The 12,883-nt window shown below is 38.3% G+C and overlaps 1 pseudogene; it reads left to right on the top strand.

The window, feature by feature from the left end:
• Positions 1-5,617: 5,617 nt before the first annotated feature.
• On the top strand, positions 5,618-10,633 carry LOC139449097 (uncharacterized; annotated as a pseudogene).
• The last annotated feature ends 2,250 nt before the right edge of the window (positions 10,634-12,883 follow it).

The raw sequence follows: 12,883 nt of genomic DNA, 5'->3' as shown, positions 1-12,883 counted from the left end.
CCACAATGTTTTTTGTCAGAGAGTTAAAAGCTATGGCAAAGCAACGTGGTCTACGTGGATATTCTCGAATGAGAAAAGCTGAATTGATTACCTTACTTGGTTTGGAATACAACAAACCCCAGACTGTTAGAGAACTCAAAGCTCGAGCAAGAAACAGTGGGCTGAGAGGTTATTCTCGAATGAGAAGAGCTGAATTGATCGCTTTACTAGATAATAATGATGTCCAACATAATGATAATAATCAACAACAACAAGAATTAATATTTGTACCCACATCCGCCGGCGTTGGTAAATATCTAAGAGGTTGGAAGATGGATATTAATTCCAACATGGATGTTAACGATATTAAGCCCATCATATCGAGTAAAATTAACGAGGAGTTAGATGATTTGCATAGTATAAAATACCAGCTGACGATTAAAATGTCATTGAGTACAAGTAGCGCATACGATAGCACCGAATATACCGAACCATATTTCCGTAGCAACCAAGAAGTTATAACCGAATCTGATACTATAAACGCATCATTAGATACATCAATTCAGAGGATACAGGAAACTTTAGAACGCTGGACTAATAGAGGTTCGGGTTGGGGTGTGGATAAAATTGATAATTTATATTTAGATATAGAAAATTATATGCCCTTCAAAGGTGGATCTTATATAGATTTACCCCCGTATTATAAGAAGAAAAAGGCCATAATTAACGTAAAAAATAAATCCAATGACTGTTTAAGAATGATGATAAGATCTGCATTGTTCCCCGTAGACAAGCATCCGGATAGACCTTCTAGCTTTCCCAAAACGATGGTCTCAACTTCGATGGTATAGACGAACCTACACGAATATCACAAATTGATAAGGTGGAAAAGCAAAATAATTTAGCTATAAATGTTTTCGGACATTCTAAAGGAATTGTTGTACACAGGATAAGCTCCGCTCCGGAACATATTCCTAGAATCAATTCATTTCTGGTCGAAAAAGATGGTAAATATCATTATACGTGCATAAAGAGTTTAAACAGGGTGCTATACGATCAAACAAAACATAAGGAAAAGAAATATTTCTGCGAAAGATGCCTACATGGGTACAGCAGACAATATCTATTAGAAGTGCATAAAGAAGACTGCAGAGTTGTTGGACAGACCGCTATCAGGATTGATATTCCTAAAGAGGGAAAAAATATATTAAAATTTGAACATTATTGTAATCAAATGCCAGTACCGTACGTAATTTACGCCGACTTCGAAGCGCTTATCAAACCCATAGAAAATACCGAACGCAATAATCAAGATACATACAAAACTCAAGAACATATTCCTTGTGGGTTTGGATATATAGTTGTAAGGTATGGTGGGAAAACAAACACTCCTGTGATTTACAGAGGTCCCGATGCAGCGGGAAAGTTCCTAGAATATCTACAAAATGAAGAGAGAATAATCAGGGAAAAATTATCGTGTTAGAAACCCATGCGTATGACGAGGGATGATTGGAGGGCCCACAAGAAGTCAACGAGTTGTCATATTTCTAATAAACCCCTGGATGGGAAATCCGTAAGAGATCATTGACACGTCACGGGTAATTATCGGGGAGCCGCGCATAACGAGTGTAACTTGAAACTAAAAATGAATTCTCAAACAATACCCATCCCCGTTGTGTTTCATAACCTTAGGGGATACGATTCACATCTCATTATGCACGCTATCTCAAAGACCGACGGCGGTTCAACGTGCATTCCTAATAATATGGAAAAATACATATCGTTCTCGTTGACTAAACCTATACATTATAGGGACAAGGATGGGAAATCTAGAATAAAACAAAGTAATGGGCTTAGATTCATAGACTCCGTAAAGTTTCTGTTATCTTCCCTGGACAATTTAGCTAATGCGAACAATCCTGATGACTTCGCGATAACAAATCAATATACAGATAAGATAACTCGTCATTTGTTGCTGAGAAAAGGTGTATGTCCTTACGAGTATATGGATGATTGGTCTAGATTCGAAGAAACTAAATTACCACCCCTCGAATCATTCTATAGTAACTTAACAGAATCTAAAATAACAAATGTTGATTATGAACACGCTCTGACGGTCTGGGATAAATTAGGTTGTAAGAATTTAGGTGATTATCATGATCTGTACTTAAAAACCGATGTACTGTTACTCGCCGATATATTCGAGATATTTAGAAAGACGTGTTTAAAACAATACGGCTTGGCCCCGGCATGGTACTATTCCAGTCCCGGACTATCGTGGGATGCATTGTTGAAGAAGACTGGTGTAGAACTAAAACTACTCACAGATTACGATATGCACTTGTTTATTGAGAAAGGATTAAGAGGTATATCGATGGCAGCGAAAAGGTATTCTAAGGCTAATAATGAATTAGTGGAAGGATACGATCCGAGTAAACCTGACACGCATATATTATATCTCGACGCTAACAATTTGTACGGATGGGCTATGAGTCAACCTTTACCCACTGGTGGTTTTGAGTGGGTCAATGAGAATGATATCCATATTAATGACGCGAATAAAGGGTACATACTTGAAGTTGACTTGGAATATCCAAGTTCCTTACATAAAGACCATAACAGTTATCCGCTAGCTCCCGAAAGATTAATGGTTAATAAAGATTGATTGTCGGAATATCAACACTCCTTGATGGGCAATAGTAGGTTAGCTAACGTAGAAAAACTCGTACCAAATTTGATGGATAAGACAAAATATATAGTTCACTACAGAAATCTCCAGTTATATCTATCGTTAGGTATTAAACTTAAGAAAATACACAGAGTTCTAAAGTTTGATCAAAGCCCTCAGATGGAGCCCTATATAAGGTTGAACACAGTTATATCTATCGTTAGGTATGAAACTTAAGAAAATACACAGAGCTCTAAAGTTTGATCAAAGCCCTTAGATGGAGCCCTGTATAAGGTTGAACACAGATTTAAGAAAGATAGCCACCAGCGATTTCGAAAAGAATCTATATAAGCTCATGAATAACTCGGTATTTGGTAAAACTATGGAGAATCTAAGGAAGCGTGTTGATGTTAAATTAGTCAGATCTAATGAGGAAGAAAGACTCAGGAAACTTATAGCCAGTCCGGCTTTTAACAGAAGCAAGATATTCGATAACGACTTAGCCGCGTTGCATATGCAGAAAAGTAATATAAAATTCAACAGACCGGTGTACGTTGGTATGAGTATTCTCGACTTGTCAAAACACTTAATGTATGACTTTTATTACAACGAACTTAAGAAGCAATACGGCTATAGTTGCGAGGTGTTATATACCGACACAGATTCTTTATTGATGGAAATACAAACCGAGGATGTGTATAAAGATATGGCAGAAAAAATAGATATGTACGACACGAGCGATTACCCAAAAGATAATCCACTGCACAGCGTTGTAAATAAAAAGGTGTTAGGTAAGATGAAGGATGAATGTGCTGGGACTCCTATAGCGGAGTATGTCGGATTAAGACCTAAGATGTATTCTATAAAGAAGTCCGATAATGGGGAGATAAGAAAAGCTAAGGGTGTTAAGAAGTATGTGGTAAAAAAGCATATCAAACATGAACAGTATAAAGAATCATTATTCAACGGTAGAACGTTCAAACATGAGATGAACTCTTTAAGAAGTTACGATCATAGGATATATGGATTAAGAATGAACAAGACACAAAGAGATGGATTGATAATGATAATGATGGTGTAACTACCTATGCTTATGGTTATGGTGGTAATACCGTACCGTTCGGGAACTATGAACAACTCTTCTCGTACAAATGCCCTACACGGTCCATCTTGAAGAAAATAAAGAATAGGCTCTCCTTCTTTCGTAACCAATCGACTAATGTTATACGTCTTAAGGGACCATATGGGATCGGTTGCGCGACGTAGGCCTCCCTCGAGTTCACCGGGCTGGTATAAATATCTTACCCTTACTCTATCCGGAAGTTTTCGTTCTTTGCCTCTCCTTGGTGCTGAAGATTCGGAAGTCACGGATTTCATTTTAATAGCATCGGATGGCTTCTTCCCTATTAATCTCGTTACTTCATTATTCTGCGCTGATACAACGGATGATAATGGTGTCACCCATTCAGTTGATCTCAATCGTTTGGATTTCATTTCGATCCCATACTGATAGCCAAACAAACGTTCCGCTAATGTCCTGTTAAATCTTTCGACGATAGCTTGACTGTGGTGGGCCTCTCTTTCACCACGGACGATTTCGACATTGTGCTTTGTTAACAGTTTAGTTACCGATCCCATAAACTCCCGACCGGGATCTACTTGAAATAGCTTAGGCCCTTTTTGTGGTCCACGTTTATATATGCGGCTCAGTGCATTAGCTACTTCTGTTGAATCTTTCGAGGTTAAAGGTTCAGCCTCTTTGTATCGACTAGCCACATCCACTACTGTTAAAGCGTATTTATACGTTTTGCGTTTTACCTTATCGTGGGGAAGAAACAAGAGGTCAGCCTGATGAACTTCATTCGTTGTAAAAATATCAAACTTCTTCCTCGGTATATAACGCGGTGCCGGTAAATATATTTGCCACAACGCTTGTTTCTTTAACCAATCCTTGGCTACATCTTAAGATACCTTAGCCGCGGTGGCTAATTTGTTTATTGCTCCTATACCTTTCCAATATCCTCGTGGGCTATAGTAAATTTTATTCATTATTAATTTATATTGATGTTTCGTTTAATACAACTCATGACTATCGTTGAATCGCATAGTCATTTTGGCATAAAAAATGCCATCTGTAGTAGCAGTATAGGTAATAAATCCAGCTCCAGTGGAAGTGGTCCAGAACCCCCATTACCTATACTACTGGTGGCAACACATGATTGGAATTGAATGCCACCTTTGTATGACATGCACTTTTCCAGATTTATACCCTTGGTAACTAACCCTTATCTTCAAATCCGGCAACAATGCAGTTTACCGGGCGCAGCCCGAGCTCTACCATCCACTCAATTACCGCGCTATAGTGCCACCACTGTCTTGTTATACCGTTACCGTGCCTCACGCTCTGGTGACTCTCGCTTCACGATCCAACACCCGTTTTCGGTCTTAGGGAAACTTACACATCTTTACGATCAAACACCCGTTCTAGGTCTTAGGGAAACTTACACGTCTTTACGATCCAAAACCCCTTTTCGGTCATTAGGGTCAGCTGGCTTTGGGCAAGGGTTAGCCATAAATTCTTACCTTTTCAAGCGTTAATCCAGTTAATCCCATTGGTCGGTCATGTTGACATAAACAATTACGGGTGTGTTTTCAAGAAAAGATGAAAGGGAGAGCGGGCAGTGACGTCACACGCATGCGCAATTCATTGTTTACTGAATTATGCATGCATGTCAATGGGGATTCTAATGACCTGTTAAACGAGCACTGATTACATGTGATAGCGACTGTGGTCCAGTGGTAGAGCGTCGGCTAATTAACGCATTAATAAGCCATTTCATCGATTACGTCACAGTTTATGTGCACATACGCGTCACGTGATACACAATAATATTTCGAGGACAAACATTGCAGTTTTTCGCGCGCCTCTATTTGACAGTTGTTTTGACGTTTACCCGCATCCGTATTAACATGGCTTCTACATCGCCTTTGTTTAACGTGTCTGCTGCCTGAAGATGTCCCTGGAGCTCAGTTTATTTATCCAGACGTCGATAGACATTCAGTTGTTCAGCTGAAACGGTGGTTGGAGTGCCGAGGCCTGCCGATGACAGGAAGGAAGACCGAACTCGTCGAAAGGTAAGTCGTCTTATTTATTGGTTTTCATTAAAAATAGTATATGTAAGTAAAGAGAATCTATGAAATATATATCTTTGTTAAAGGTATCGTGCCGTGATTGTTATCACAATGGTATTACGGTACTCTGATGATTAACCCGATGTGCATATAATTTACAAGACAGACGTCATATCAAAATCCAAACCGGAAGTGATTTCCGTAATATTTGTTTATGCTAATAACTGATAATACTGAAATACATTTGTGTGTTTCAACTCCATAAATGTATGTGGGAAAAATAGAAATCTGGGGTAGACTGCAGTATTTGGGTCCCCACTTCGGAGAGAACGTTTTTACGTGTTTACGGAAGTTGTCAAATGAAAAATGTTCTACCCATGCGCAGTTCATTATTTACGGTCGAAGCGAGAGGATTTGTTGGCCGCCATTTTTCTACCGAACGCTGTACGCAGGTCAGTATTTTCTTACACAGACAACACAGGGTGGGGGGGGGGGGGGGGGGGGGGGGGGGGGGGGGGGGGGGTGGGGGGGGGGGGGGGGGGGGGGGGGGGGGGTGGGGGGGGGGGGGGGGGGGGGGGGGGGGGGGTGGTAAAGGGGGGGTGTTTTGTCCCCCCTTATCGAAATATTAAAGTAAAAATGGGGAGTAAAGGGGGGTTTACACCCCCCTTTTTCAAATAAATCGCACGACGGTAAGTTCATTCTGTTACTTGAACAATATATTTTGTTGGGCGGACAACACAGCGGGGTTCAAGGCAGGTACAACCCCACCTTTAGGACATTTTTAAAGAAAAATACGGGGGTCAAATAAATCGCAATATGATATAACTTCATTCATGAAAGCATGTGAATTTTCATAGGAAAATGATCATCGATAGATACTTTCTCATTCAAACAAATCATTTAAAAAACGTTGAATTCGTTTTGGCTGTCATATAGATTCTAGGACCTAAGTCTGTGGATCCATCTAGACCTAGTTCAATTTCTTTTTCTGCTTCTTTTTCATCTTTTTCTTAAACGATCATTTTGCTTCCTAAGTTTAATAAATGTAAACACGGCCGGTGAACTGATCAATTGAACAACTGAAATATTTCTTTTCTGATACTGTTTTGAACAAAATAATTGTCATACATTCCCGCATTCGCCCCATACCTATGCAAAGATGTCTTCACTGTACGCCAAGTCGACTCTGTTTTATTTGTACAAGCCACACTTTATGAATTTACAAGTTATGAGCGAAGTTGCTTTCGTAGTAACGAGTCCATATAAGGAAAGTCACATGATCAGACACGTGACGTCTTACGTCATTTATGTCCCGCTCACAAACAACAAGAAGTTGACAGTACAATAATTCGGCTTCACTTTCTATCGTAAAACTCTCGACCCCCACAGGGGTGGAGTTTTAGACCATGCTTTTCACGTTCAGCTCATTTTTGGGGTCCTTTTTGCTAAAAAATACCTCCTAATACGTCCAATACGTCCATGACCGTTCTAATCTAACAGCTTGGGCTATAATCCGGTAATAACTATATTATTTTTTTATACTCACATGATGACCACAACCTGGTCTGGCAGCCACAATACTATATGTACCTCTGTCAATGATTCTGTTTACACATGCAAACGTTGTTGTTATTATTACTATTATTTTCCAGATTTTTTAAGGCATAAATAATCCCACACAACGAAAATTTCCACGCGAAAATATAATTGAATTACCACATAACTTTATAGCCATTTTCATCTCTATATAGTGTTTTTCTTCACACACTTGGGCTAATATGAACATAAGTATACAATTAATTTATTTACTTAGATGCATAATTATTACTTCAAAATGACAACAGGTTCAGTATATGACACCATTGCTTCAGGTCCCGAGTAAGAGCATTTCAGCATTTTCGAAATAAAACGAGTACCTAACCCTAATGATCGTAAAGGGGTGATTGATCTTGTCAGTATTCTCCATGAAATTGCTATTTAAAAAAAGAAAGTATGTATATTACTATACTCTGCAAAAAACTTGATCCTATTATCATGATTACCCAATAACAATGATTAAAGTGATTGGACTAATATTACTAGTAATAATATAGATGGAAAGTAATCATGCAATCATTTACTAGTAAGCTCAGGGGTTGGAAACTGAATTCATCTACTCATTAATCAATATCTGAAATTGTAACATTATTGATGTTTATCCATTGTTTTCACACAGATGTCAAGAGTGCATCACAGCTCAGCAGAACACGAACATTGCCATTTCCATTGATAATGTGAAATGGTACCAAATAAAGGTTCAAGATGTTTTGGCATCTCTTAACAGGTAACTATGAGGTTTCAATTCCAGATTTTATCTTTGACCAAATGCAAAGATTGCGTAAGAATGGGTTGAAATAATATTGATGCATTTCCATTTCTAGATTGAAATGGCATTGAATTCTGTTAACTTTTGTCAAATGGATTTAATATTGGGAACAACATTTGTAATGGAACATCATTTAAAAAGTACCCAAAAAGAAAATGTAAGGGAATTTCCATTACTGTTCACAGCATTATTTATTCTGAGAAAATTATATTAATCACTTAAATAATTGAATTAATCAACTCTTAAAAGAATTTTTTACAGGAATCCGAAAATATTTTTCCATCAGGTAGAAAAAGAAATGTTCGTTATATTTTAATTTTCAAAAGCTTCATGTCTTAATATGGGCGTTGTGAAAACAATATCCTTTGGGTCTTCTGTCATGAAATCCCAGGAACCAACCCCACCCCACCCTCAAATTAAATCAAATAATTGGTCCCTTAAGAAAGATAATACTTGCATCACATATATGTGATTACAATGTCACATAGCTCGGTTTTAAGGAAGTTAATTTTACTTGCACCAGGTGCATGTTGACATGAAAACCCAGTTGCACTAAACAAAATCAGCTTGTCCGCTGGTCCAATAAATATATATAAGTTGAAACAGGCTGGTCTGCTGCCCGTGTCTTGTGTATTTTTGGATTATTGCTGTGAAACGTAATAGGAATCAAGCCCACGAAATCATGACAAATTACAAAAAACACAGATTAGTTATGTAGTATGGTAAATAAACTGTACAGGTATTGAATGTGATCCAAGATTGATGTGTGGATACACAAGGGTTAGACTTATAGACACACAAATTTGGAATTTTACATGCATTTAGTGCATTTTGACATCAATATTAGGTTGCATGTTACAATAATTTGTTGCACTGGTGCATGAATTATATAGCCAAATAGAAACAAGTGTTATGATTGTGTATTGCACTATTTTCTCTTTGTATTACAGTTCAAGTCCGTGTTCGGCTGTGAGGCAACCTCCCACACCACCTATCACTGGATGGAAGGCCTTCCCTTCTGGCAACATCCCACCAACCTTCTCATATGGTGATATATAACAGTATATCATTGCATCAGCCAGACTACAGCCTCTACCACAAGTCCAACTATCAATGACAGTGATGATGATGATCAGGACAACACCTTCAGCACTGCAAAGCCAATGAAGAAGGGACGAGCTTTTTTTAAGAGTGGCCACATACAAAATATTCAAACATGTTCTAAAAATGAGTATTATTATCTTAAATGTGAATGTCTTCCATCATACAGACTAGGTATGATGTACCAAGTACATGTTACTCCAATTTTGCAGTCATCCAGGATGCATCATGTGATTGTGTAGGTTCAGCCACTGGACGTTGTAGCCACATTGTAGGATTGTTGTTTGCATTAGAAGATTATACTGTCAACTTTGGCTATACAGCACCCTCATGTACTTCTTTCTCTTGTTCCTGGAATAAACCCCGAAACAAAACTAGAAACCCACAACCTGCCCACACTTTGCAGTACAGCAAAAAGAGAGCTCCTAACCGTGTTATTGAGCATGACCCATGTCCTGTTGTACATCAGTCTCACAGAACTGGCAGTAGTTTTGCAACTGCTTTCATTTCTACTGCACTTGCCTTGGATACAAATACTTCATGGCAGAGTATCCTAGAAATAACTTATGATGATTATGAATTGTCTAATGACTTGAAGTTATATCTCATGGATAAATGTGATGTTTTCATTGAAAATGTGAAAGAAAGTATTTCAGAGTATGGAGTTGGCCCTTGTGAAGTACCTGGTACTGTGGGTCAAGCATTTCTGATCAGTGGCATAATGCCAGGTGGTACAGAGTGACAGCATCTATTTGTAAAGACTGTTCTATGGTATCCACAGATCGAGGTAGATATTGCTTGTTATAATCACATGTATGGGGTATTGATTGTTTTAATACTATTGACATGAGGTATGGATCACATAATGAAAAAAAAGCCTCTGAAGACTATTCATTAAAATATGTAGAAACATTTACCTGCCTTGCAAGTGGTTTCTGGATAAATTCGAAGTATCCTGAACTAGGATGTAGCCCTGATGGCATCTTACAGTCTCTCAGTACAGATGTGGCTGATGGTGTTTTAGAAATTAAGTGCCCATCAGTACTAGAAAACATTAATCCAACTGAGGCAAAAGAAAAACTTGACAAAAAACAAAGAAGCAAAACTATTCATTTTGCAGCACTTTCGAAAATGGCAGACTGAAATTGAAAAGGAATCATAAATATCATTTCCAATGTCAAATGCAAATGGCCATCTGTGAAAAATCTTTTTGTGACTTTGTAATATGGTCGCCTGAGGGTATGTCGGTAGAAAGAATACCCTTCAATAAATTATTTTGGGAATAGACATACCGCCTCTTGAAAATATATTACAAAAATATTCTAGGTCCTGAGATATTTGAAATGAGAGCGCCAAGAAAGCTACTTCCCTTTGATCTGTCCAAGTAAGCATAACAAACATGTAACATGAGTGAATGTCCATAAAAAAACAAGACACAGAAGTTAATGGTCAGTGTGTTATATTTATTCACTTCAACATTACTTTGATCATAGAACTGAATCACATGATGTATGATTCACCTTTTTTGAATACACTGTACAGTGTATCCTTGTGAGGTTGTCATGATTATTAGTACAATATACTTCATGTGTAAACTTGACATTATACTAGGTGAGCTCCATATCGTACCACACTTATGGTGAATATTTTTCTTGTGCTGTATTCATAAAGAAAGTGAAACACCTTTGCTCCCAGTTAGTATGGTGAGGGCTAGTACTTGTTTTCATTATTCAAGCTAGTAAACATTTCAACATTTTTTCACTTCTAACATTGTACATATGCAATGTGAGAATGATGAAAGTTAACAACTAGTATGCATGGTGTACAGCTTTAGCAAAGCAACTAACTGTCCAGATAATTTTATTCAAGTTATGTTCTTATGAATACATTTGGTAACTAAAAAACACCAATTTGAGATTTCCGCAGTGTTTATTTGCCTTGATTTACAACAATGATAACAATAATGTGAAGTACTGTCATTTGTAATTATTTTTATACTTCATGGACTAAGTATTTCACAAATGTGGATACAAGTTAACTTTGATCAACACAGCATGAAGAGATTTTGTTGCATACCTACTTATTGATGCAAGTACATGTACTGTCATAAATCGTACATATGTAACGAAAAAGATTCAAAATTGCATGTGGTACCTTCAGAATCAGGAAGGAGAAAAGGACACATTTGAGTTTAAATACATAATATGTAATAGAAACAATCATATCATGAAAACAATACCAGTAATGACTTCCTGAAACATTTGTTATTGTTTTCAAGGAACAAGAAGTACTAAAGAGACACAATCAGAACATATTTTTCATTGTTTAGAGTTTAACAAACAATTATGGCGGGGACAAAATGGTTGGGCTGAAAGGCATAAAAATGTTTTGCATATCTACAGCGGTAATGTTATTAATATTTTTCATTTTTACTATTTTCAAAGAAATAGTTACATTGTTGGAATATTATTTTATCATAAACTAGATCAGTGGAGACATGCAGATACTAATGGTTGTGAGTGTGTAGTTTTTTTAATATAACCACGAATCATACTTCTCGCTGAGAGATACCTCCGTAATGTTTACTCTTGTAGTCTTGACATGTCAATTATTCACGCTGTACAAAAGTGTGCATACCTCCTCTACGGAAACTGGGTCAATGTTTCCGGCCTGTTCCCATGACAGACATATCAATTTGTACATGATGTGATGCACGATGTGATGCAGGTGGTGATGCACGATGTACCTCACGATGTGATGCACAATATGATTCACGATGAGATGCATGATGCAAGATGTAATGTCCGATGTGCAGCACGATGTGATGTCCAATGTGATGAGCGATGCACGATTCGATGCACGATGTGATGCACGACGTAATGCACGAGATGATGAACGATGTGATGCAGGATGTAATGCACGATGTGATGTCCAATGTGATGCGCGATGCACGATGTGATGTCCGATGTAATGCACGACGTAATGCACGAGATGATGAACGATGTGATGCACGATGTGATGCAGGATGTAATGCACGATGTGATGCACGATGTGATGCACGATGTGATGCACGATGTGATGCACGAGATGATGCACGATGTGATGCACGATGTGATGCACGAGATGATGCACGATGTGATGCACGATGTGATACACGAGATGATGCACGATGTGATGCACGATGTGATGCATGATGTGATGCACGATGTGATGCACGATGTGATGTTCGATGTGATGCACAAGATGATGCACGATGTGATGCACGATGTGATGCACGATGTGATACACGGTGTGATGCACTATATAATGCACGATATGATGCACAATGTGATGCACGATGTAATGCAAGAGATGATGCACGATGTGATGCACGATGTGATGCACGAGATGATGCACGAGATGATGCACGATGTGATGCACGAGATGATGCACGATGTGATGCACGAGATGATGCACGACGGGATGCACGATGTGATACCAGATGTGATTCACGATGCACGATGTAATGCACGATATGATTCCCGATGTGATGCAAGATGTAATGTCCGATGTGATGCACGATGTGATGTCCGATGTGATGATGCACGATGCACGATTCGATGCACGACGTAATGCACGAGATGATGAACGATTTGATG

This window comes from Haliotis cracherodii, unplaced genomic scaffold (genome assembly GCF_022045235.1).
Source record: "Haliotis cracherodii isolate W230 unplaced genomic scaffold, xgHalCrac1.p SCAF_7, whole genome shotgun sequence".
In the NCBI taxonomy this organism is placed as follows: Eukaryota; Metazoa; Mollusca; class Gastropoda; order Lepetellida; family Haliotidae; genus Haliotis; species Haliotis cracherodii.
Note: the sequence above shows the minus strand (reverse complement) of the source record. Positions and strands in the feature narration are given on the sequence as shown.